This window comes from Calonectris borealis, chromosome 3 (genome assembly GCF_964195595.1).
Source record: "Calonectris borealis chromosome 3, bCalBor7.hap1.2, whole genome shotgun sequence".
NCBI lineage: Eukaryota > Metazoa > Chordata > Aves > Procellariiformes > Procellariidae > Calonectris > Calonectris borealis.
Window position 1 is genome coordinate 77,829,984 of NC_134314.1, and position 25,060 is coordinate 77,855,043.

Here is a 25,060-nt window from a genome sequence, read left to right on the forward strand (position 1 = left end):
CACCCAGCAGATTCTAGATACAAAGACTTTTTTTCCCCTTTGGTTTGTAAAAGACCAACAGTTCTTGGAAGTCAAGAAACAGAAGCTAGGCAATTTTTCTGCAATATCTCTTCCCCCCGCCCCTTCTTTACTACAGTGGATTAAATATAGGAGGTATAGAGGCTGTGGTTTGTTTATATTGAAGGAGGAACATGATTTTAAGCAGACCATGGTCATTATGTAAAACAAAAAATATTGATGCGTATTCTGCAAGAGTTTGAACAAATTCTAGCCAGCCTAAGAAAAACCCAGAATGCCTTGGCAAAGTTATGAGATGACTTTTGCACATGCTTTGCCATTTTCTATTTCTGTCTGTATTCTGCAATATGTTGCGGCATCTAAACACGACATTCTGTATGTGACTTACTCCTATCTTGCAGCGTCAACAGAGACACAGGATTGTGAAAGTATAAAACAAAGCCAGATGAAATTAGAAAAGAAATTGGCTAGAAACGAAGCCATTAATCCTAGCATACTGCACTGCAGGAGCTACAGTGTGTTAGAGGGGGGGTGAGAATACAAACCTACACCCAGGCTTTGGCGTTTGCCTTGAACTTTGGGGTTTTTCTAAAATCTAGATATGAACTTTGAACAACGTGGTTTTCAGGTCAGGCTTGTACTAAACAAGCCACTAATATACAATGAGTAAGCAAAATGCTGTACTGAACATCAGCAAAGCAATGACAAAACTGATCTCCTACAGTATTATTATTATTTGTAGAGCATCCTTCATAAAATTCTTATCATAGGCAAGGCATTGGTTTTGAGTAATTTACGATGTAAGCCAGAGAAATACAATATACAGCACAGGACAGCAACATACAAAAGCCGGGTCCAAGAGCACACTGGTGGTAGTGTTCACAAAAGAATAGCTCCTTTCAAGAGAGAGGAAATAAATCTCTTTTACTAGACCGACTGATATTTTTGGAAAAATGTTTTTGGATTTCAGGTCTGAAACAGAAATAGTGAACTTTGGGTTAAGTACTGGTTAAAGCTCAGTCTATGTGAGTTTAACTTTATTGTGTTAGTTGACCAGAAGGCTTGAGATTCATAAAAGAAAAGCTTTTTGAAAATAAAGATATGATACTTGGAAAGAAAGTTCAAAGCCAGGACTGGACTCAGACAACGAGGGTAGAAAGGAGAAGAGATCTGAAGGAGGCAATGTGTGAGAGAAAGTGGAACAGGAAGGGAAAATGTGCCGAGTTTTGAACTGAAGGAACTTGATCTCAACTCAGTATAGAAAATCCAGGAAAAGTCAAGACAAGTCAACCCAACCTCTTTTCTGATTTAAATTCCTTGCTGTCTTTCTTTGCTGTTTGGGGTTGTGGGAGGTTTTTTTTTTCTTTTTTTCATTAATAGATATTTTCTTGGCTTTGCTATTATTTCTTTAGTATGTTCCCCTCTTCCACCTTTAGGAAGAACAACCTAAAAAAATGATAATTCTGAGTCTGGGAAAAAAAAATAGCACAGCATGGTGATATGTTTAACAGAGTCAGCAGTGACATGAATTCCCTAGTGCTCCCTGGAAGCCTCCATTCCTACAGCTCAGTGTTTCATCACGACAGAGAAAAGGAAACAAACCGAATGAGTCAGAGTAACTTTCCTAAATTTTTTTTTAAGTTGTTTTCCTGGGTTCCTGGCATATTCGGAAGGACTGAACAGTGCTACTTAACAAAGCATGCTGTTAAGTAAGTGTTGCATTTGTAATGGTTGGGTTTGAATTTTTAACAGTCAGGAACGGGAAAGAGTATAAAATAGGATTTATTCATCTTTTCCAGTGTTCGTAGAGCTGAATGGACAACAGCTGAAACAAACAGCTGATGTTGGAGGCAGAAATCTGAAGGTTAGAGTTCTGATAATGAAGCTCTGCAATGTATAAGCATGTTTTCTGATGATTAGGAACAAATCCATGAGTTTCAGGAGCCTTAAATATACCTGGTCTGCAGTTTTTCCAAATGGGTAGATTATCTGCATACACATATGAAACAGTTGCCAGAAAGACTTCTGCTTATTACGAACTGTTCATAATCTTCCTGTAAGTTGCTGGAGCTGAATCTCAGCCACAGCTCCCCTTGTTTCTGCCCAGCTGGGAAAATTTGACTTTATCATGTCTGACCCTGAGCACTCGGGGTGCATAATACAGTACATCCTCTCTGACTGATTGCTTCTGCCCCAGTTCAGAGGGGGCAGGGAACTCATCCTGCAAACAAAGCTGCTGTGGTGCTCTTCTTTTTGAGCAAGTTACGCGCTTGTCTCTTATTTTGTGCAGTAGCATAAAAAAGGGAGTTTGTTTAAACTCCCATATGCAACCAACAGATGCTTGTGACCATGGATGTTGCATAATCAATGAATGATAACTTATAAAATCTTTAAATCTGCAGAAAGAATTCAGAATTTCAGCAAATTTCTGTCTTGTCTGGCTGCTCATTTCGATTGGTTATAGAAAAAAAGCCAGTTGTGCATAAACTCCATCTGTTCTTACGGAGTAATATGTATGTGGTTGGGAGGAATATTTAAAGGGATATTTGAGCAGTGCTATTGGAAAAACAGAGAAACTGAATATGGGATCAGGATTCCATTTGATGCACAGAGGAGGCTGCAATAATCAGCAGTTCAACTTTTTGCAAAAATATTGGCAGAAAAAATTGATCCTTTAAGTGTAATGTATGCCTTGAAAGAAATTTTGTAAGCTATTTAAATTATGCCTCCATTTTACAATGCTATGTAATCTGATTATACAAACAACACCTCTAATTCTTGCCTAGGCAGATGTTGCACTGAAACGCTTCTCTCGGTATTCAGTAGAGCAAGATACAGACTTTACTGAATAGTGGAACAAAAGGCAGAGAGTTAAGGTGCCGCTTCATAATGTGACTGACATAACTCAGATTAATTGTTCTTCTGGTCTGTGATACATGGACACGGTACTTCTGTAACAAGATTTAGTTGAGAAACACCCGAAGTATGAGTGAAGACAGTGAAGTGTAATTTTAATTGTAGGAAAGATAAAGGGTTTGTGAGAGAATAACATGAGGTGTATGTCTCTCTTCATTTGTACTCCTTACTTAAGCCCTCTTTAGTAGAGGTGGCTGGAATAAGACGTGAACTTAAATTCTCCGTGTGCTAGGACACAGCAGCCAGCAGGCTGTATTATCATAACAGGCAGTAACAGTCACCCCAGAAACCTCTACGTTTCTTTGGGTCTGATGCAATTTCACAGAACTGCAGAACAACTCTGGTGAAATCATGTTTGTGCCAGGAGATCCGAATGGATCGGAGGAATAGCAAAGAGAAGACGGGGGAGGAGAGGAAGCACTGAGCTCTACTTTCCACAAAATAAGGCCTCTGGAAATAAGATGGTGCCAAAATCTCTGCATTTGTTGTTATGTGCTTAAAAGGTCCTTTATAGTTCAGGCAAGAAAGATCCTTGCCCTGACAGGCTTACACGCTAATTGAAACCTTTGTGTGTCCGCACAACACAGCAAAACGTAGAGCTGTAGTGACAGTGGAAATACTATGACATTGGTCGTGTCAAAATATACATTTCAAGAGTATCGGCCATGAGAAAAGGGTGGATATTACTGCGGGACAAGGCGACATGTGGCATGGGGAAGCTGGCCGGAGCAGCACAGCTCAGGGAGAGTGGTACCACGGGAGAAGCCTGGATAATTAGCCGGGAAAGAAATTATGCAGGACGCTTGGAAAGCGAGGATTTTTGAGATAGATTAAAAGAGACGTAGCAGAACAACAAACTGAGTAGATTTGATTGTTTGAATTACGTGTCTGAAGTTGGAGTAGCAGGTGAAAGGTATAAGGAGGATGTAGCCATCTGAGAGGCTTTATAGGGATCACCTGGAGCCCAGAGGCAGAAGGAAGGTGAGAAGCTGAACTGTGAAGTAGTAGTAAAATAAAGCAAAGGAAAGCTAAGGATGAGGTATATCTGTTCTGGAGGTAAGCATGGCAGTAGAAGATTAGGGTAATGGGAAAAAGGGCACTTGAAGACGTGAGATGTGTATTGTGGGGACAGAAGAAGTGTTAGAAAAGGGAGGAACACTAGATCTTGTAGGTTATCTATACAATATAATAACCAAAGTAGTAGCAGAGGATAGAGGGCTACCATTGCTTTTAATGGTATATCCTAATCTATAGGCAGTACACAATCTCATAGAGTTTAATTATGGAGTTGCTAGTAATGGAAGCACAGGTAAAAACATTCAGCTGAAAGTTATAGGCCCTTTATACTCGGCACAACAGAGGCAAAGCAGGGAGAAAGTTTCAGTCATGTGTACCAGCGTATGGTCCAACACCAAAAAAAGTAACTTTTAAAGAAAAAGTGGGTTAACTTTTCAGGGAGGAACAGTTCCCTGGCCCTCTGGACATCGGGGGCTTTGTGCTGTTTTCAATGAATGAATGCATTCTTAAAATGTCTGTAGTTACAAACTTTCTTTTCCACAGCACATGCCGTCATGCCTCTGGCACTCTGTTTATGGCGTGCTTACTGCAGCCGCTCTCTCCCGTTTACGATGAGTGTCCTTCACCACCACCCTCTGAATTCCTCTTGGATTAATTCTGTAACTTGCTCCGGTTCTTTATATTTCTCTGCTTCCACGCTATGTTTCTGCTGCTGTTGAGGCTGGGATGCACGTAAAGCTGTATGTTAAATCTTTTCCTTCTGTCTATAGCTCCTGACTCCTCTATGCACTGGTGAATGTTTGCCTCCTTGTTTCAGAGAATGCTTTCTTCTGCAGGTGATCTGGCACCCGTTAGTTTGCTGCTTGCTTTCTGTCTGCTGTTTGCAATTCACTCTCCTTTTCCTTAGATGCGCCACAGCTCCTGATGAATAGTTGTGTTTTTCTGGCAGCAAGGAAAAAAGGCCTACTTCCCATCTGCTGAGACTGAGGCTTTCTCTGAGAAGTGGTAAAGTCATCTCAGTGGTTTTTAAATTTTGGAAGACCTGACCAGGTTGGGGGTGGTGGCGAGGGGGGGGAAGGAGAAGAAACTCTCTACGTTTGGATCCTGGGGAATGTCCTCTCTTGATGTTATTTTTTTATTTACCTTTGAGTAATCAAACTGCTGAGCAGCAGTTTTTCCCCTAGTATTTTTGAAGGATAGAGACCAGGAGTGAGAAGCACCCAAGTTACAGCCCTTTTCTTCCCCCACCCCCCTTCGGCAAAGGCCTTTTTTTAACCATTGGCCACTTCTGTGTTCTAGTGGACTGAAGGGAAATACGCACATAGCCCAGCACCACATCCAAATTTTTTAAAAGAGGTTACCTAGTAGGACATTGTGCAGTATCCATCCTCTTCCACTGAGTGTACATTGACAGCCTGGGCAGTTCCATTGATTTTAATGTAGCAAAACCATTGCTAAAATGCAGGTTTTTCCTCAATGTGGTATAGCCAGTAATGTAGTGACACACAAAAATTTCAATTCACTTCTTTCATAAGTTTGAGTGTCCCAGCTCGTACCTGCATGTATGTACACTTTTAAAGAAGTGTTTTGTGCTTTTGATTTTATGTCTCTCTAAAAAGCTAGTCATGTCATGAAGAAATACAAAATGCTGAGTTTGAAACTCAGTTTATTTGCAGTTAATGATATTGTGAAGTTTTCTGGTGTTTTAGGTTCCATGTTTTCTATTGCTGTTTATTCTGTGGTCTTTTATTTCAGCGTGTTTAAATATCTGATGTAACAGAAACAATAATACAGATTAAATGTCTCATTTTTATTGTACAGGTCAACCACCATTTATATGAGACAATTTTAAAACCTTTCAAATACTGTCTTTGGCATTAAAAAGATTTTTTTTTTCTTCTTTTTTAAGAAAAGCCCCTTTCAAAAGGATATTGTAATTTTAATCATTGTTCTGGAAAATTAGGGATGAAATCCTGGCATCAGTGAACCAAAATATCCATTGATGTCAGGTGGGCTTGAATCTTCCCACTACTTTAAAGAACAGTGTTAGCCGGTTTTATGAACTGACTGCAGAGTAAATCCACTATTGACTTTATGCTCAAATATTCTTACTCCTGAATTACAAGAACCTGAACAAATGTAATTGTTTGCTTCACATCCCATGACAGCACAATAACTGAGGCCGTTCACTTTCACACAGGAAAAAGCAGAGCCCACCAATACTCAGGAAACCATTTTGAGAAAATCAAACAATATCGGTACGGTAAGCGTTTTCATGGGTTGCGTTCAGGACTGCTCATTCTACTCTTCCTTGCTGGCAAGAACATCATCTCAGAGTAAACAGATGTACTCGTCCTGCGGCCCTGGGCTTGTCCACGGAACAGTTATGGCATGAGGTGAGCTTTAAGGATCAGGCCAGTATTTCACACCTGTTACTGGCCCCAGACACAAAACCTCCCTTCTCCTGTGCTCGCAGACACATTGGGTCCTCATTTCTTCTAGCAGGTCTCTGTTTGCGATAGCTTTTCCTTCTGTCATCACCTCTGAAATACAACCAGCAGCCCACTGTTCAACACAAATCAAAAGCTCCATGTCTGAACTGGAACAGAAACCTTTATGAGAAGAGAGATTGGAGCTTTGTTCATGGCAGTTTTAAGCAAAAGCTTTTCTGTGGTGTAAACGGCCAAAAAGGGAGTGCAAGTACTTCTGTGAACGAACACAGAAGACCTTGCTTGGAATCGCTAAAAGTGCATGCCATATATCGCTTGCTTCAAGGGTTCGTGAGGTGCTAACCCAGCCGAGGACTCGCATGGTTAAGCTGAACACCCTGCTGTTACCAGGTAGCAGCACAACACAAGAGATCCCACTTCTGACCTCTCAATGTCTGCTTCATGCAAAGGTAGAACAAACAGACAAAAAACCTTCAGATGGGGAGGTCTGTCTTCAAATTTATTTCCTAATTTGCTGCTAAGACCTCAAGCATCGGACACGTTTTGCTGTTTACACAGCCTTCTGTGAATGAAGATACTGACGCCCAGAACCTGTTTCTCAAGTTTCAAAATGAGATATTCTAAAACCAAAGCCTTTATTGTGTTTGGCTGAAGCTAAATAAATTTGAAATTCAGATTTTTTTTTAAAAGAATGGTCTGCTAACTGGTGTGGAGGTTTAAATATTCGAGTTTGTTTATTTCTCCCACTTCCTTAAATGATGTTTCAGAAACATTCCCCTGTTATTACAGTCTATTAAATCGGAGTTATCAAAAAAGAAACATTTATTGATATCCTGAGAGACGTGTGTGTCTAATTAAGGTTGTGTTGCTGTGCATATTTTATATTAAAGTAAACATTTCCTGCAATTTGACTTTAATCAGGTCTGAAGGGCCTTAATAAGTGCTTGGCTCCATTACTTTTTTTTTTTCTTTCCCTGGACTAAGGGAGGATGTGCTGTATGAGTTTGCAAAGTCACATCATTTACCATCGCTTGAGGAAGTTCTGACACACACTATAGTATTTATTCAATACATTTGACCCTGGAAATGTTGGCAGCTGGTACTAAATACACATTCTTGATGGAGCTTCCATGTGCTAGTAAACCCAGAGCAAGTCCGAAGTATTTGTAGATTGCTGTTTTGAAGTGTGATTAGACAGCTATTTTGCTTATTTCTTGGATATTTCACCCAATTTTACTTGGAACTCTGATTACTGGAAGAAAAGAAAAAAGATTTATAGGTTTCTGAATTCCTGGTTTAAAGTTTCCAATTTACAAGCTTGCTTTTTTTGTTTTTATTGTTGTGCAAGGTCCCACTTTGTGCAGTTACTGTTGTCCTTTGCTGTTTTCTTTACTACCTTTCTTGTTTCATGTACAGCTACCACTGTTAGAAAGAAATTTAGTCTCAAGTATGTAGCCATTAAAACACCTGTTCTGTGCTTGGGTTCTACTTTTCTTGTGCCATCCCTCATCTCTGCGGTTAGCTTCATCCTTCATAAATAGTTTTTTCCATGCTATAATTTAAATGATATGGTATGTAACCAGATCTTAAAAGATATAATTTAAAAGATTAACAGAAAGAGACTAGCTATTACTATTTCCTCTGTGAAACACTGTCAGGTTTGAGAGAAATGTCATATATGCCTATGTGGAAATGTGTCTAAGTTTTTAGAAGAGTCATTCATGATGCAAGATTAAGTTTATCTAACTAACTATAACATTTCTGTCAAATAGCTGTGTAATAGATTGTTATCTTAATTCTGCTGGCAGAGGGATGCAGAACTCCTTTGCACGGTATATTTAAATATATATATACACACACTACTTAGTATGTGTGTATATATATACACACACTACTATGTATTAACATATTTACACATTCACATTTATAGAAATACATACATATTTGTGTGGGGAACCGAAGATTTCCTTTTATCAGGCTCTTCTAAATTTTTGGCAATCTTTCTGTTGCTACTCTAATTAGTGTACTGTGTAATAACTTTAAATTAAAGCTATGACCTTACTGTAATAGATGGTTTACACATAACAGAAAGAGAGGACTTTTGCCAGTGTTACCATAATCCAAATAGACGTAGCAGATGATAGAAGAGGAAGAAAGGAAAAATAGTTATTCCCCACTAATGGGGGCACTTAACAATAGAACAATCCCATGCTCTGCTCAAAGTCACACGGGGATTACGTCTGCGCTGAGAAATTAAGCAGTGCCAGGGAGCGCGTCCAGGTCTCAGAGCTGTTCAAGAGTCAGAGCATCCCTGGGGACAGTTTTTCCCCCCTAGCACTTTCCCAAAGACCTCCTGGGCACAGTTCGATAGGTGACCACGTTGTGTTGGATGAAATCTTAACAGTGTGAATACGGCCAGCCCAGGGTGCCTGGCCTTACAGTCACAGTTGGGTCCTGGTCCTGTTTGTTTAACTTTTTAGAAGAGGTGCAGCCAGAAAATCTGTACCAAAAACTGTCATTAAATCCAGATTCCTTTTGTCTCATTCCAGTGCCTTTCTAGATCATTACCCTCATTTATATGACATTATTCTTAAAAGTCACCCTGGTAAAATGACTAAGGCAGTGTTTAAAGAACAAAACAAACCCTTTTATTTTCCTCAGACAAATATCACAAAATGTTAATCAATTTATTCCCAGATTTGACTTTTTTTTTTTTTTTGTGAAAACCAAGATGACAAATTAAAGAAAGCAAAAGATAACTGATTCAGAAATAAACTTTTAGAACGGTCCAAAATTAGATCATGTAATTAGTACTCAACTTATGAGCATTGACATTTGGTGGAATTACACTTGGTGAACAAATTCAGTTCACACAGTTTAGGAACACGAAATGATCTTTAGGAAGGAATGATGCTTGAGGTTTCTGTAAGCTTCCTTCATTGATCTAATTCCTGATAGTCAACAGTTCTTAAAACAAAAATTCTCACACTTTGCTGAAGAAAATCCTGGACAAACAAATTAGCAATGGTTATTGCTTAAAAAATGGCAGAAATGGAATGGTGCCAATTATCATGTTCTGATATAGGGAACATGTACTCTTGAAGTAACAGTATAGGCTCTATATTAGTTTATTCTGTATTCTTTTTCAAGTAAGTCTGCAAGTTTTGCCTCTATCTTTTGCCTTTCAAATAATCACTTTGTATTTATAAAGTGTGCAGATTCTGCTGGCAAAAATAACAGGTAAGAAAACAGTTACCACACAGAAGTCTGTTCTTCTGCCCTTCTCCCTTTACGTGGAGAAATTCAAACGGGATAAAGCAGGGTAAGAAAAATACTGTGCTTGGAGAGGAAAACTCTCCCAAATCCACTTTTCTTCTTCCTAAGTGGCCACTGTTGATATTGGAAGCAGCTTGCCTGGGAGAACAACCGCAAACCTCTTGATGATTTGTGAAGAAATCTGGAGTTGATTTGTGTAAGAGAGAGGAATGATGTTCTGTTTTGCTCCACCAGCATCTCGCAGCCTTGCTGTTACAACACTCAACCCTTAGAGGAGTTCTGTACCTAAGGTAACACATCTTTGTGTCTAGAAGTAGGCTCAGGTTTCTTCATCAATTAATTCATGAAGATTAGGTGTCTGAAGGATATTTCTGGAAACTAGATCTGCAGGGAGTCCTAATAGAACTATGCTCATGAATCTGACCTATGAATCTGAACATTGCTTACGTATGAGACGATAAGAAAAAAGCGTGCATCACCCATAATAACTTGAGAAAATTTGTACACCTGCTATGTTGATATTCTCAGAGATGTTGAACAAACTCACCTTTTTTTTTTTTTTTTTTATGTTAGGGGAGAATGTCTTTTGCGAAATTTGTCTTAGGACATCTTATGCTAGACCTCTAAGCACTTTGGTAATTGTGGCTTCAGCACTTTGTAGGCTTTCTGTCTGCTAGGAGCTCTAGGTCTACCTATCAGCAGAAATTGAGGCATCTGTGAGTACAGAACAAGACAGACAATTTTGATGTTATACACCTAAATCAATTGTTTAGGCACCGAAGAGGAATACTGTAAGCATGTACATCAAACTCACAAAAAAAATGAATTGCCTTTCAGATTTACTTTCAGTTCCGTGCCATCCATGGAGATACACCTTCCATCTGTGAGATGACTGTTACGCTAGTAGGGAAACAGCTAGACTTCTTATAGCGTAGGCAGTGGCAGATTCCCTTTAGAGTCCTGTGATTCAGCTGTAGGAGATTTCTTTTGGGAAGAAAAAAAAAAAAGGTAAATTTATGCAGGAATCCATTTGAAAAAATTCCAGCCTAAAGATTAAGCGGACTCAAGAAAGTACTTTCTTAAAAACACATGGCTGCACCCCACTGCATTCAGATAAAATGTGACAATGCTTCAGAATCAGCCTTAGGAAAAAGGAAGATTGCTCATTTGTAGTGTTCACCACAAAAGATGAGTGTTGAGAGAACTTACCTGCAATTTCCAGTGGTGTGTGGGTTTTGTGTGTGGGGTGTTTTTTTTCTTTTTTTAATCCTTACACATCTTGTGACTTCTGAATTTGAGCAAAACTCTTCAGACAATGGAAAATAGTAAAAAATGTGAAGTGAGTTCTTCACCTAGCAAACAACTAAAGGGGAGTTTCTATTGTTGTAAAGCTTAACCTTTTGGTAATCCTGAGAGCACTGTGATTTGGGTCCCTATAATCAGTTCCATGACCTATTTTTTTCTTTTTTTCTCCAGGAATTAGGATTTTGCACTGGGACCTGAAGTCTGAATGCATTGTAGGACTCTCTGAGTCAGGAGAGTGAAGAATGTGCTCCTACCTGTGATGATTTTTGAAGCAAAACTTCATGAGGCAGAGATCACTAGGTAGGTTTGTGGTCTTGCCTTTAAGAATCCACTGAAAGCATTACTGTTTTATTTGTGCAATTGCGTTTGTGCATTTTTATCTTCTGGAAGCAGACTTTATTCAAATGGGTTAGAAATCTGTGGATGCAAATGGGTTTCAGAGGAAAAAAATAAGTGCTCAGCTTAGGTAACTAGCTTATGTCCTATATTCTATTTAAAGAATGTGAGCTAGCTAATACACAGGCCAGAAGTCCCGTTGGCCTAGACAGGACTTTCTGGCTCCTCACACGGATCCCTAGTTTCTAGATAAACTTCTGCGACTGGAGAAGGCGGCTTGTCCTTAGTGTCAGTGTGCTGGACTGAGATGCAGCTGATGGGCACATATGTATGATGTCTAGCTCAGGCTTGCTATCTTTGTAAATTTTTGTATTTTCCTGTGCCATTTTCTTTTGGGCAAAGTACAGATAATTGCTTTCCTCACCATTAATATGGCACTCCTGTGGGCTACAACCTCTTTGGCTTTTGGGATTTTGGGTTGTTTTTTTTTGGGGGGGGGAGTACTTCCCTGGTGTAATAAATGAAGGCCTTTTACAGTACTCTGACATACCTGCTCCCTGACTTAGGCCTATAGTTTGTCCACCTTTCTTACCCCAGAAAACTACTTTGAATGGCCTTGGCTTGTGTGCCACTTCTTTCCTCCTCTCTCTAAGTTAATAGCTTAAAGGGAGCCAACCCCCCCCTACTCAAGCCAAGGACCCTCTCAACTTTGGTCTTTCCTTACTGTTCTCCATATAAAAACTTTCCGCTACATCTGCCTCTACCACCACATCACTCTTCAGTGTTTTTCCCCAGCTTTTCTGTCTCTTGCTTCCAATTCCTCCTTCTTCAAAGCTTATTCAAGTATCTCATCTCCCTGCTGCTCTTCCAACATTTACCAGCTTGATGCATCTTCCTCATTCACCTATTAATCCACTGTGTCCTGTACATGTATATATATAAGGAAGTCCTCCTTCCTCTCCCTGAAAATCCACCCACAGAAAAAAGAGGCAAGTCATTATACAGATGTGCAAATAAGTTTCACTAAGATTCCACATAAGTGCTTCAATTTCCCCAGGACAGACAAGTCCAGGTAAATTTGAAATCTCCCCAGTTAAGAGACAAAACTGAGATTTTTTGATCACTTTTAAGTTTAAGGGGTTTAAGTACTTCAACAATACCTAATATTCTATCTGTGGTCACAACTGGCAATGTAGATTTATAGGGGAAAAAAAAAATGGGGAGAAGATGCAGGTTAAAGGATGAAAGACTAAACAAACATGATGCAATTTCAGTTGTCAAATACTAATTTTTTTATTAGGTTGTATACAACTTTAGTGTCTTGGGATCTGCTAAGCAAAATTTGTTTCACTTAACCGTTGAGTATCACAGGCAAAGTAACTGAAAATAGCAAAGTCAGTATTTGAAGATCATAAACAGTAACTTTAGACTAAATGAAATGTAGATGGCTTTATTGAATTTAATTACATATGAAATTGAATACCTTGAAAACAAAGTACAATAAAAACATGAACATATTTATTAGGGCAATGTTTTATGAAATTCAGATAGGCATATTATAAATATGAAAAACATAGCCTAGACAGTGAAATACCATTGCACTTGAAGAGCTAAGAGTTAACATTCTGCAGTTGCTTCAGTAAGTTTTTAAATGATAGCACAAAAGCACATTTTAAGATCTCATGTTCTGGTTCATGAATGTGAAAGAATTTACTGTCCCACTTGTATGAGTTAGGGCCCTGTCTGCCACAGCTATGTGTGCATCAGAGAATAAAATGGGGTAGAAGGAAGGTAGAGATGATTAAAGGTTGAAGAAATGACTCTTCTTGACAACGTAGTATTAAAAAAATTAATATACCCATATTTCAGTTCTAGTATTTTAATGCAATATAGTCTTTCATCTATAAAAAGCATATTCCTTAAGTTACAGTTCTGAACTGAAAATAAATTAATATTCTAGTATCTAGCGATAATCTCAGTATATTCTATGTATTTAATTTAAAAAAGTCAGTTTAGTTTCCAGAAAACCTGTCAGTCTCATAAAAATCTAACCCTCCTAATAAATGTACTGAAGTTAGCAAAATCATAGCAAAACCAGTTTCATTTAATTATTTGACTTGTAACTCAAATTAAATTATACTTAACTGCTCCTTGTATCATACAAAAAAAATACGTATCACGTTTATTACTACTGATGTTAAAGGAAACTTGTACAGGACTGAAGCTTTGCCGTTTCTTCATTACTGGAAACACAAATCCAGCTAAGACTTTTTAGACAAGCTTTCATTTTTCAATTAACATGTTTTATTTTGAATTTATTCAGAGCTGAAACAAGAGTTACATTTGCAGCTGAGGAAAGCAAAGATGAAACTTTGTTCTTTCTTTTGTGCTCAGCCATACAATTTATTTTTCTCCTGGCAACAGATTTTAAATCTCTTTGCCTTTTTTTTTCATGGGAACTGTTTAGTAAGTGCCGACATTAGAGCTGACAACGCTTTGTGTGTTTTTTTTTCCTTTGCCTGGTTTCTGTGTCTGTGTGTGCAGGCATGCATTCATTAACGTAATTCCTCAACATTCAACAAGAGTGCATCATAAACCAGAGGAAAAAAGCCTCATAAATATTTAGATCCTCCATCTACCTTCCAAAACTAAAGTGAAAAAGAGTATTTAGTGAGGACTTGGTTTGAGTTAATCTGCATATGAAGTGGAAGGGGCTACAAAAGGATGAAAAGGTGGTGGAAACGAGCATACAAACCCAGTAGTCTCCAGGGGGCCATTCATCTTGTTCTTGTCAATACAATCTCAGTCTCACTGCTTGGCTGTTCTCTGCGCATGACCCAACAGACTAGCTTTGCAAAGACAATGTTGCAAGGGATGTGCGTGCTTTCTTCCTAGTTTTGTTCTATCGTGTAATTTTTCGAGAGGAGAAGCAAAATACTTTGTATTTCGGAAGCTGGAGAGATTTCTCTAAATGCTTCTCTACTCGTTTGTGGTCCGCACACTGACATACAAACTTAAAACATTTACATAAAAGGACGAGTAGGTTATATGAAAAGCAATTTTAGGTAATTTGATAATTAATGAGGGGCAATGAGATCACAATGTAGCTTATTATTATCTGCTGTACAGCTACAAAACTATACAATTTGGATCTAGTGCTGTATAGATTTATATATAAAACCTCCGCTATTTCTAACAAACAACACTGTCAAAAAGTCCAAAATTACAGATACAAAAAAACCCACCACCAATAAAATCTGGTATTTAATGTATTTTCATAATTGAACAGAGTCACAGAATCATTTAGGTTGGAAGGGACCTCTTGAGATCATCTAGTCCAACCTCGCACATGGAATTCTGCAAATTTTTTCGTATTTTTATTTTTAAAAATGAGGGAACATTGCAATATATTAAATAATTATTTAATTTTTATTTCATGATCTGAGATCAAACTAATTTTGAAGGTTTACATCACACTACCTACATACAATGACTTGTAATCTCCCGACTGCTTAGGGAGTGCTTAGGTATCTTTTTCAGCCAGAAGGGCACAAAGGCCACTAAACAGTGAAGTCTGTAATTAGACACAAATAATGTTTTCACACGTAACAGAATTCTTGACCATAAGCAGCCAAAAGACTGCAGTTTTTTGGTTGTTGTGAGGACAAAGTTAGAATGAAATAATGTAACTCACTCAATTCATCAAGCTCTACATCAAGTATATGAAGATACAACAGGAGAATGACATCAATACTGCATGCAAAACAGTCATTTTAGTCACATAATATATTTGTAATATTCACTTACCTTACTACATTGCTAATCTACTATTTTGTACTTGTGACAACAGAAAAGTCCAAGTATATTTTTTTCAAATTACTCTCTATATTTCAGTCTCCTCCCTAAATGAACTCAGCTGTGGGGTTTTTTCTGTTTGGTTGGTTGGTTTTTGTCTTTTGTTACCAGACCTCCCCAAAGCCCTATTCCTGGAGCAAAACAGTGAACATATCAATGCACCATCAGGTACAAGCCTGAGCCTGCAAGCTGTGCATACACTGCTATGACTCCCCCACTAATCACCTGCTGTCAATCCAACACAAAGGACTCCACCTACTCTGACAAACTTCTAATGAAGTACCAAGATATATCCATAGCCAGAGGTATAATTGATTTCACTACTAACCTGTAAGACAGGTGCATATGAACTTCAAAATGGAACAAAAGATCAATTATGCCTCTAGTAATGAAAATCAGATGAATAGCTGTAAATAGACTACCTGGAAGGAAAACTAAGGTATGGATGTATACTTTAATTGACTTGCTAAGGGGAAGACCTTCTTCTGGCATGAAAATTGGCCATCTGATTGGCTATGTCATGAATTTTTTAAAACCAAGTAGAAAAATTCTAGAGATGGGGAAATGCTTTAAGTCCAGCAGTGCCTCCTCTCCACCTCTAACAGAGAAGTGGTTTGCCAGCTTCCCAAATAACAGGGGCTTTCCAGACCTTTCTAGGGTGGGAAGAAGGAAGGCTGCCTAATTTGGATTACTTAATACCTGTTTTCATGCTGACAGTCTTTAATCAAAACAGAATTACAAAAATTCAAGATAACTTTTTTCCTGCCTTGCCTCAAGTAGTGTTTTCTTTATAGTTCCTGCCACAACCTGTTGTTTTTTGAGCATACTGTCAGATCAGACTAAATATTTTTTAATACGTAACAATACTGTCTGTTACGCAAACTGGGTAGCAGAGTATACTCTCTGGGAAACTTATTTTTGCATTTCTCTGCTCCTTAAGCTGATTTGGGTGTGTGTGTGCTAAAAACAGAGACAACTATCACACCTGTTTTGTAAAACCTAAAACCTGTGATCAACATAAGTGTAATAACCTTTCCTTTTTAGTTTGACAAGTTATGTAAACACCTTTCTTCACACAAAAGGTGAAGAAAACTGCCCATGACACTTTCAAATATATATTTTTTAAACAAATACAATACCATAAGAGATGTTAAGATTTCAGTGATCATCTTTATTTATGAATGATATGATAAATTCCATTCTATAAAGCTGCCTATTATAGAAGTTTTTAAGCCCACTTTCTCTAAGTTATAAGAAAAGCTGTAACATGTACATAGAAACTTCTCATGTTCTAAGTGAACAGGAATATCTAGACTCATGTGAACTGGATCTGTACAAAAGTAATTTGAATATACAGGAAATGTGTTGTGTTTCCCTTCCCTAAATTTCAGTCACAAATGGAGACCAAATATGAAACATTTCAAACTAAGAAGAATAATTAAAAGTTAAGAGAATTTGAGAGGTGGCCAGCAGGGTAAAGTGCAATTTCTAGACACTTCAAATTTAGCTGCAGTGATTTTTTTAATCAGACCACTGTATCTACATCTGCATGATTAGTCCATTTTGCCTCTACACCATAGTGAACTTTTCAGGCTACCCCCTTGCCCTTCTACTCTGTGGTCTATCCAACACAATGACTTTATGAATGTAAAATACTAACACGTTTGGTTCTGAAAACCAAAGCTAGGGAATGACCGCATTACCTTCAACAGAGTAACTGAGCTGTTGCTAAAATCCTGAACCCAAGCTGCTGTTCAGACTATTCTGAGAGCAAACGTGGTTAATAGAAAAGCGTTTCTGCATGCTTACAGTGAGATTCAGCTGACCGTTCAACAGCTCGCAGTGGCCACTCCAGACATCCAAAAGGTGTAAGAGACATCTGCACAGAGCTGGCAGATGTGATACAGGAATTATGAGAGGAAAGTGACCTTCTGGAGACTCAAGTGGAATACCATAAGGCAAGTGAATCCCACGCCTTCTTGTGCTTATAAACTTGAAACAAAGAATTCCTGTAATCAAGCAATGAACTAATTTTAAATAATCGTCAGATTATATGATCTTGTGTGAAGTGACTGTAGCTCAAAATGAGTCAGATCTCCTAGATCAGCTAACAACCCGGAACTGTTCACCTTTTGGCTTTGAGCCCAAGAGTCATGTTTCACTGTTTGTTACTTGTCCTTTGAGCTCCAGTGACAGTCAAATAGGGACTTAGGATACACCAGCCTACAAATGCCAACAAAGATGGCTCGAGATTTGGGATGCTTCCTGTTACTATGAGGAAATCCTGAATCGATCCAATCCAAGTGCTTAAGCAATAATTCTCTCTACTTTTGTAATAGTTTTCATCCAAGCAACTTGAAGTACTTTACTACAAAGTGTTTCATAGCTTCTGAAGAGTAGAAAACTCTGAAATGGGCTCTGGGGTGTATCATAACTACAACGTATGTGGCTACTATATTCCAGGAAAGACCTCCCACACAACAGAAAGTCTGTGGGTAGGAGAAACAAATGGGAGACCGTAAGTCATCCACAAATAAAACAAGGTTTAGGCTTCCTAATGTGAAAAAGGACCATAAAAATATTAAGAGATTGAACACTTCTGTTTCCTTTTAGAGAAAAGGCACAAATAATACCCACGAACAGATAAAGCAGAGAGCAAGCTTCTGAGTATACTATAGCACAGAAGCACAACGGTCTTTGTGTGGGAAATCAACAACCACTGTAGCACTGCTCTCTGTCCTTTGCTTTGGATGCTCAACACTGTTGAACAATTCTGTCTCGCCTCCAGCAGCTTTTAAGATTCTTATTGCTTGGTCCCTTTCTTTCCTCACAGCTTTGTAACTCCAGATACTTCCCTTCACCATTAAATACATAAAAAAGGATTGTATTTAATAAAGACTTGGAATATATAAAGTCTTTTCAGTGGGAAAAAAAGATTTCTAGTAAAAAATAAGATTCTAATTTTCAGACTGATTAATTACATTTTATCAGAAGGTCCAGCCAATACAGAAGTTTCCTGCTCATTACCAGAAGGTTTTAAAAAATGCAAAGTTTTCTTATAATTTGTTTAGATGTTTTCTGCCCAGTTAAATATAAGCTCCTTGAGCAAGAACTGCTGCTCTTTGTGTACCGAACATTAAGAAGCATAAGCAACACACCACTAGCAATCCCTCTCTATCCCAGCCGAAACCAGGACAGTCAATATACATATACATTTGTATTTCAGATATGTTAAAAGGAAAGTTAAATTACTGCATCAATTACATTCCAAGCTCTACTTGGTTTTAATAGTAATTGAGAAGAATGATCAATTTAAATCTATTTACAAAGTTAAGGCTGAAAGCATTTCATTTATATTCAACAGTAACCAATATACTATGGTATTTTACCAAAAGATGGTGCACCTGAAAAACAGAACTTACCAGTTTCTTTAGCTGTCAGCTCTTTGCCACTGTGGTTGTCAAAATAAATTTGCAAATTTCCCTGACATGAACTTTGTTTCCTTTTTTTTTTTTTTTAATCCTATAGTGAAGGGGAAAACACTTCTCACTATGATGAAAAGTAAAAATACTTTTGATTACATATCTTACACAGAAATAGGTCTTTCAACATTGTATTTTTAGTTACATGTAGCAAATAAAAAAAGCTGCTGAGGGCACTACTGTAGTCGAGATGACTGCATCGATTAAAATGCAGAATGTTATCCTGGACAGTTTTAAGGTTAGATATCTAGTGCAAATTGGATAGAAGGTAAAAAACAAAACAGGTATGTCTGAAATAACGGCTAAGAGCTCTTAGTATTCTTAGTTTCCAGATATCCTAACACTGTAGTCTTTTAAACTAGAATTTGTGTTAGCTGGACTCCAATGACAGATATATTATATTTAGCAATCGTCAATTCAGTGCCTCCACAGAGTTAGGCAGCAGTTACAGTAATACACACTCACTGCTACTCCCACTTCTGCAACGCATGGCACAGGCTGCCTCACACAGCGTTTCCGTACATGAGTTCTCTGCAAGGGACAGGCCAGACGCCATTTGAAATTCTCCCCTATGCAAGCCCAGAGCTGTATAGCTAAGGTAGTATTTTTGTGACTGTACAGATGGGAAATGTAGTTAGCACACTAACTGAAGCTGTTGGACTGTGCATGGGATTAGAAACACTGGAAATGTGCACGGTGTATTTCAAGAGATTATTTGGCTTCTTTTAGTGAGCTAGGAAGAATATTGATGATCCAACAGTAAAATGCACAAAAACAATGCAAGTGTTTATAAATTACAAGATGTAGGGAAGTTTATGAGCTTAGAGGTAAAACATACCTTCAAAATGCACAATTTAAGTATGTTCTGTGAATAATTAGCTGTTTTCCCCCAGCTTTTAAATTTAAGTGCTGTTATGAACGAGATGATAAAGTAGGTAAATTTTATGTTTAGAATGTAGTACCTCGATTTAGTTTTCTCTCCCTAATTACTGGTAATTTTTTCTCTTCTATGCTTTCTCAGATTGCTTTTTTTTTCCCTCCTTTTCACAGTTTTCTGCCTTTCTCAGCAACATTATAATAAAACTGGCATACATGAGATTCATTTTGATCTCCTACTGAAGAATGTGAAATGAAACCAATCTAAACTTTGTTTTTAATGCACAGAGATTTCTCAGGAACCTAGCAGAACTACCACCCTCTCTAGACAGACACACATTTTCTCATTGCTAGAATGCTATCTTTTCTGGAGAAAAGTCTACATAGTAGTACATAAAGAAACAGCATGTACATTCTATACCCATGGAAATTATCTACTTAAAGAAAAATATAATCTAATAGGTGATTAATCTACGGCAATCTTGAACATTGATGTAACACTTTCTACTATATATTGATTTACATCTTCTCCATGCATAACCATGGCTATTTGGTACTTAAATAAGGTGAAGCACAACACAGAGATTCCCCTGCCTTCCCTAACATGAGGGTGGTGAAACACTGCAACAGCTTGCCCAGAAAAGTTGTCGATGCCCCATCACCAGAAGTGTTCAAGGTCAGGTTGGACGGGGCTCTGAGCAACCTGATCTAGTTGAAGATGTCCGTGGTCATTGCAGGGGAGTTGGACTAGATGACCTTCAAAGGTCCCTTCCAACCCAAAGTACTCTATAATTCTAACTACTGAGAGTTAAAACAAAATGCTTAATATTTTATGAAGCAGAATTTAGGTCCCTCCATCCTATCTGTGTAACAGTATCCTATCACAGTAACTTAAGGTATATGGAATACGTACCTTACCAAGAAAACTGCCAGGTACAAGATTTAGGTCAAAGGTGGAAAATACTTTTTTGTTTGACACAGCATTTTCTTTTCTCCTCAACTTAATGACTGCATAATTAACACACAACCACAGGAACAGTGAAAATGCAGCTCTTCCTACTCTTACATAAGTGGATGAATCACAAAGATAGCTCTTCTTCAGGCTCCTTTATTCCAACCTGAGGAATGGCCAGTTCTAACAGGAGTAACACTGTGGGTTACTACACCCTTCTTCACAGTTGTCATACAGCTTGAAGTACCTTAAATATAGAAGATACAAATCTGAATCCTTACAGACCAAGGTGTGCTTAAAACCTGTATCTTCCACTTTTTCAGCAATCCCTTAGCATCAGTAGTGGACAAATTTAGACATTATCTCTTCCAAGATTACACACAGCACTCGGAAATGTGTTACAATCTATATGTGTTATCTATATTAAATGGATCAAGCTCATCCTGGGATTTAAACAGAAGTCAAGACATATTTTCAACTCTCTGCTGCATCAGGAAACATTCAAACTGGAATAAAGCATCCAATTCTACAGATAGGATAAACCTGGCATACAGAGTGAACAGGTAAGTGTTAGCATAAATAATGAAAGAACCTGAGGTGGTCATTGGAACATGGGCTTTCTTTTTTTTTTAAAACTCTTCGCTTTTTAGACTATGAACCCTATGCCATCTGCTTATTATTTTGAATGATGCACTACTATGGCTTCTGTTCGAAAAGTTACCTGTCAGTTTGGCTTAACGTCACAGGAAATACATTTTCATTGTCAGACACATCACAGAATTTCAATATAATTGGTTCTTGAGATTTTTAGTACAAACATCGTATTTTTTTTCTCAAGTGACTGTAATGGGTAAGTGCAGAATCGCTTCCTTCCCTAAAAAAGAGCAGTATAGCACATTGGTATCTTCCCGTTATAGATAGCGTTGCAGAAGGCTGATGACATCCAACTGCATATGCCTATGATTTGGTCAGAGACGCTGGAAGTAACAGCCAACATTTTAACTAAAAGAGTATGTTTCCCAGTAGTCATCAGCGTTCAGCTCTCCTATTTCCCGAGGTGCTATCAGCTATGAACATTATATCAGTAATTGAATTTGCTTTTTATGATCATTGCAGGCCTTTACTGTAATATACAGAGGCTGCTGCTTGCATTATCATAATTTTTTCTTACTTCAAGATTAGATTAATGCAATAAAACGTCACCTTAAAAGAGAACCCGTTGGAGAACACTACAGGTTACATGATACACGAAGGGCTACCTAGATGAAAACACAAGAGTTAAAGATACAGACTTCTGCTTGTGTCCAGACTGAAGTTAAAGCATTGGGTAGTTACCTAAGGAACCTTACATGACCACAGGATCTGGTTACCTTGAAACAAACCAACCAAAACACCACCCATCCCTCCACCCCCGACAACAATACCACACAACCTCTCCCCCTTACCTGCAGGACCTGTTTACCCAGCCCTGTGTCCACTCCACCCCGCCCCTCCCCCCCCCCCCCCCCCGCCATTTCTTCCCCCATGGGAAAACTGCAAAGTTCAGTACAGTGCAAGGGTACTTCTAGTGCCTCTGTAGATCAGGTTGTAGACACACTAGTCTTGATGGGAGCTATACCTTCTCACAGCCCTTTAACCAGAACTAATTCAACTTTCAGCTCCCAGGCACTCTTAAAACACCCCTTCTTGGGATGTGGAAGTGTGGGAAGGTAAACGGAGAGAGAAGAATATAAGGTATGCCAAGAAGGGCTCCTGGGTAGCTTTTTTGTTTTTACTGTATACTTGATGAAGAAAGATATCATGCTGATTTGCTTATTTAAAACTAATGGTGAGTTATCTACATTTTGTTAAAGCATTCAGTTTTTCCAAGGGCATTTTTCCAATTAATTAAATTCTGAGTCTTGAAGTATTTATGGAAAAACCAAGGATGAGAATTTTTCTTAAGTCATTTATGACTAATTACTTAGGCAACTTCAGCACATAGCTTTACCTCAATTTCTGTACTGTTCAGACTGAGAAAATAATTCAGATTAACAGAGTAAACTAGAGCTTGAACATGGCACTGCACTGCATGAGCGATTCCTCAGTAACTGCTAGTGTGCACCATCTTATTCTCCAGTAAATAAGTGCAAACTAGCTTAGGATAAGCTATATTGTTCCTATTGGTAGGGAAGACAACTGATAGTTACTGCACAACAACTTGTGCTGGTATTTCTTACCTTATATTGTGTGCTTGTTTTGTCTGCTGATATTCAAGCACTGGAAGCACTTTATGTGCAGGAAGCAAAAATGAAGTGGTATGGGAACAGCTGCACCAAATCTGCTGAAAATGTCTCCATGTGCTCCACATTTTTACTGTGAGAATCAGCAGTCCAGGACAATTATTCTAACATTATCCAAGTTCATCTAATTTTAAGATGAAAGCCTGCTGTCTGACGGATGCCCTTAATCAAACTGAAGGATTCGATACCAAGTCTTCTCAGAGTTAAAAAGAGCCTTCACTCACTGGTTAAAAATTAGCAAATAAAGGGCTACAAAAACGCGTCATCTTTCAGAGTGATCCAAGATAAATAAAAGGATGGCAATTTTGTTAAGCATGTAAGGTTGTGTTTTAGGTTGTCACAATTTTAAAACGAGGTTGGAAAAGAGCAAACACAATCTTGTTACTAAACAGAAACTGTATTGTTTCATCATCCATAGCCATACTGCAGTGTGCTTTGGGCCTGCTATTGATGGACTAAGAATCTATATTAAAAAAAATGGTTTGTAACATTGCTACTCTGTCTTTTATAACAAAGATAATATTTTTTTGCTGAATATACATTTTTAAAATGATGGAAGCAATAAATCTGACGGATCTTACATAAGCCGTTAATTTTTACTTAATGTAAACAAAACCCTGAAATAAAATAAAAATTCTCATGTCCAAATAATGAGTTCTACATGTTTAAAGGCAAAAAAATCCAATAAACACTGGAAGGAATGCAATAATCCAAGGCATTTTTTACTATTATTATTTACTACTATTATTTCTCTACATTTTTGTCAACGTACATCTTTCAGGAAAAGTAGAGTAACACTGCTTGACGATACCCAATGAAATTGTACACCTGTCAAGACGACAACGTGTCTGTGCTTCTTTTTAGTTTTGGAAGCATTGTGCATTGCGATTAACCTAATATTCAAGGTTTCTTCAAATACTGTGCATTATGTATGAAAATACATTTGAATTTTTACAGGACTTCAAGCAATAGCTAGACTTCATACTTAGTCCTACTAGAAATGACTGTTTTCAGCGAACTAAATGAAGCATGAAGCGATTTTTATCTAGCTTTGTAACATAAGCTCTACCAAGCTACTGAAAATTGCATCAAAGCTTTCTGACGATATCTTAAGTAATAAAAATCACGATCACCAAGTAGCTGCGTGGGGAAGAAGGAATACGTACAAGCAACCGCGTCGCGCTGCTTTGCCTCTGCGGCTACAGTGGATGGAGCACGTTAATTTTGGTTCTGGCTGCCGGATACTGCTGCTCCCATCACGTCTCCCATCCAAACCCGTCAAACAAGTCGCGGCTGATGCCAAAACACGGCGCTGCCCTGTAAGCAAAAAAGGGCGTCTAACTGCCTGCCAGCGGGGCTTGGGCAGGCAGGCAGCGCCGCGACCGGGACCCAGAGGCCAGCCCAGGCTGCCGCGGAGGCGGGCGGGCCGGCCGGCTGGGGCACGGCGCTGCGCAGCGCCAGCCGCAGGCGGGGGCCGCCGTCGTTGCTCCGGGGTCCGGCGTGCGGGGGAAAGGGTGTGCGTAAGGCTGGGCCGCCACCGCCTGCACGTCTCCTCCGGCAGGACCAGCAAGCCCGCGGCCCGCTCCGCGCCCCTCCGAGGCCGAAGGCGGCCGTTAAACCGCTCCCACAGCAGGCGGGCTCGTGCCGCCTGGCCGACAGACGGGGGTAAGGCGGCAGGGAGAGCAGCTCCCGCCACCCCCGCTTCTCCTTGCCCTCCCGCGGGGCCGGTTACGGCTCGCTACCGGGGAGCTCCCCCGGCCCCGGTGCCTCAACCCCGCGCCGCGCTCTCCTCCTGCCCCCGCGGCCGCGCTACCGGTTAGAAATCGCTCCTCGCGCCGCTCCGCCACCCGCACCGCCCACCACCCGCGGGCGCATGCGCGGCGCCACCAACCACCGCCCCCCCAACTCGGTTCTCCCCGCTCCGCCGCGCGACACCGTGCCCGCGCGAAGCGGCGGCAACGTTGTACAGGGCGGACGCACGCGCGCCTCGCTAGGGCTCTCCCCGCCTCCGAGGGCGCACGTGACCCTGCTCCGCCTCCGCCCCCCCCGCCACGCGCGGAATGGGTGAACTAACACGACTTTGTTTAGAAGAGTTCTGTGCGCGCGCGTGTTTCCGCGGGGCGGGGGGAGGCGCGCGGGAGCCGCACGCGACGCTGCGCGCCTGCGCCGCCTGTCCACGCACAGACGCTCGGAGGGGGCGTGGTCGGGGGGAGAAAACCCCCTTCGGCCCGGCGCCGCCCCCTCCCCTTCCCGCCCCCCCCGCTGCGCCGCCGCCGCCCCGGGCCCCCAGAGCGG

At 39.6% G+C, this 25,060-nt stretch overlaps 1 long non-coding RNA gene across 5 annotated transcripts; it reads right to left on the bottom strand.

Moving 5' to 3' along the window:
• Positions 1 to 5,646: 5,646 nt before the first annotated feature.
• LOC142080594 (uncharacterized) lies at positions 5,647 to 24,716 on the bottom strand. 5 transcript variants are annotated; one of them, XR_012673056.1, is made up of 6 exons: positions 24,579 to 24,716; positions 23,932 to 24,082; positions 22,703 to 22,838; positions 18,596 to 21,357; positions 10,521 to 10,661; positions 5,647 to 7,653 (listed from the first exon to the last, which is right to left on the bottom strand). It is a non-coding gene; the product is annotated as an uncharacterized LOC142080594 (long non-coding RNA). The 5 variants fall into 5 exon arrangements; XR_012673055.1 differs by lacking the exon at positions 5,647 to 7,653 and having other exon boundaries at positions 7,749 to 10,661; XR_012673053.1 differs by lacking the exons at positions 5,647 to 7,653; positions 10,521 to 10,661 and adding an exon at positions 11,659 to 18,028.
• Positions 24,717 to 25,060: the final 344 nt, after the last annotated feature.